Raw genomic sequence first — 2,809 nt, 5'->3', positions numbered from 1 at the left:
GCAGCAGTGTATACGTACGTACGTAACATTCATCCATCAGTACGTCAGCCATTTTGAAAACACTACAAATAGTATATTGCTGGGGTAGAGAAGGGACCATTTGCCTCGTTCCAGATCGAGGCGTTGAAGGTACAGTAACTAAAAAGCCCGTAGGTACAAACTTAATAAGGCACAGAGGTACATAAAAAAGTATTTGTTGCAATTAGAAATATAGTTCTTATTTATGGAAGAACTTTTCGCAATTTCTCTTCTCTGAAAAGATGATTGCGTGACAATGCAACCTGAAAGCCCGGGGGGATACTCCTAGGAATTTTTGGTAGGGGTGTGCCGCCCGGTTCTCCAAATCCTGACCCTACCTCAGATCAAAAAAAGTCATTTTCCACACTCGTTTTCAGACCTGGCCTCTAAAACCTTATGTCATCATTAGATTAGAGCAACAACAAAAAAGTTTTCTTAAAATCCATTTCGAATTCCCATATTTTTCTTTCTTTCTTACTCATTTGGAATTGAAACGGTAAACACGTTCATACACTCCCCTAGTTCCCTCGAAAACCAAACCCGATTCCGGCAGACCAAAATGGGCAAAGTCTGTCACTGAGCTTTGCAAGTTTTGATAAGATTAATATTTACGTTTAAATTAAGAACTCATCGCTCCTCACAAAATCGAAATAAGAACAGCCCTCTTATAACTAATCTCACCTTCACAACAGAGGTCTAAACCAATTAGAAACCTTTAATGGACGAAACGCTGTCTATTTATATTATCAGGATTAAAGGCACCTCATATTATACACTTCATGATTTTTTTTCTGAATTCCATACATGGGTTCGGTTTAGTCTGGAAGTGAGAAACTATTTGAAGGGGCCACGAGGAGAGGTAAAGTAGGGAGGAAGTATTCACTTCCGCAGCTTTTTTTGTGTCGTCGAGTTGCGTGAAGATCAACACAAAAACGGCTGCGTAGGAGACTAGAAAGGAAGAGGTAATGCATGATGATGAAGTACCCACCCCAGACTTCCCTCCCTTGATAGCCCTTGGATGGTAAAGTTTGTTGGTTCCAAACTTGTTGACTCCTGCTCACGAATCAAACACAAAATGACTTGCATGCAATGAAACAATGCGGTTGGTCAGACGTCTTACAAGTTTGCGTACACTTACAGGTTGGTTCATGTAAATTGCCATTCATTCAGGTCGAGAATGTTGTCGTTACAAACTCATAGACATTAAGCTTTCTCCGTAGTCTCATAAGCAGCCGTTTTTGTTTCGATTTTCACGCAACGCGAAGGAAAAGAGCTGCGTAGGAGGCTACGCCAAGCAAAATCCTAGAGTCTTGTGTCACCGACTCTAGATCTATTGTAGATCACGTCTTCACTCGCATGCAACCAGCTGGTAACTGAATATCAGTGGGCCTACGGTAAGGGCCAACCTACTGACTTACTATTAGCACACCTAACAGAGATCTGGAGACGCGCCCTAGACTCCAACCTTAACTTGTCGTTGGCGTATTATTTATTGACTTCCAAAAAGCGTTTGATAGCATTTCTGACAAAATTTTAATCCATAAACTTGAGCATAATTACGGGATCAAGGGGAACCTACTCGACTGGGTAAGAGACTATTTGAGTGAAAGAAATCAATACACCGTTGTAAATGGAGAACTTTCAGACCAAGCTTACGTAACCTCTGGCGTCCCTCAAGGCTCCCTGTTGGGACCAACACTTTTCGCCCTGTACACCGGCGATCTACCTGAGGCTGTTAGTTCTGCGCGCATCTCTCTACATGTACGCTGACCACACGACCATCTATTGTATAAGTGAGTCAGTGGACTCCGTCTCCAACATGCTCAATAATGTACTAAAGGAATTAGAAGATTGGAGTTCAAAGAACCACCTGGTACCTCACCCTAAAAAGTGTTAAGCGATGATGTTACTACGAGGTAGTTTTACTGGCCCGCTCAATGCTCTCACACTGTGCAACAACAAGATAAAATGGGTGACCCACGCTCGATTGTAAGGCGTAACTATCGATAACAAACTTACATGGTCTCAACATATTTTTGAAGTGAAGAAAAGTTTTGTTCACAAATTAAACTTACTAAAGGGTAGTTCTTACCACGTAATATACTCCCAGACTTATATTTTAAATAATCTTACCCTATATGTATCCCACGCGTTGCCTATACTGGCGATGTTTTACCAACAAGGATGGGTTCCTTGCCCTGGAATCACTACACTAATAGAGCTGCTAAGCTAATAAACCGCCATACGCGAGATATGCCTACTGTAGAAGTACTTAAGACAGCCAAATGGGATTCTTTACACTTTATATACAAAGTTAAGTTGGCAACATTGGCATATAAGATCTTTATGATTGCACTCTTCCCTCCATGGGGCATATATTAACCAGGAGACTTCTCCAATGCATTTCTTACGAACTAAGAATAAGGTTATAGTGCCACTCTTTAACACATATTTCATGAAAAATTCAATGGCACACAGAGCATCTATTGTGTGGAACCTTCTTACTCCTGACCTTGCAAAGACATTCAACTATAGATTTAATGCACGTTCGTATTTTGAAAGAGCACTTGTGCTCTTAAACGATAACGTGGTTAAATATATTATTGTTATTGTTTGTGAAAAACCGGTCAAACTGGTCCTTTTGGAGTATAAATACCGTGAGATATTTGTACTCGTTTTGGGCGTTATTTGTAATCTACTGAGTGCAGTTAAATAATAATTAGCAGTTATTGAGTGAGGCTGAGTAGGACGGGAAGAATTCTGCAGATCGAGGAGGGTGTTATCCACCTTG

This window comes from Porites lutea, chromosome 12, assembly GCF_958299795.1.
Source record: "Porites lutea chromosome 12, jaPorLute2.1, whole genome shotgun sequence".
In the NCBI taxonomy this organism is placed as follows: Eukaryota; Metazoa; Cnidaria; class Anthozoa; order Scleractinia; family Poritidae; genus Porites; species Porites lutea.
Note: the sequence above shows the minus strand (reverse complement) of the source record.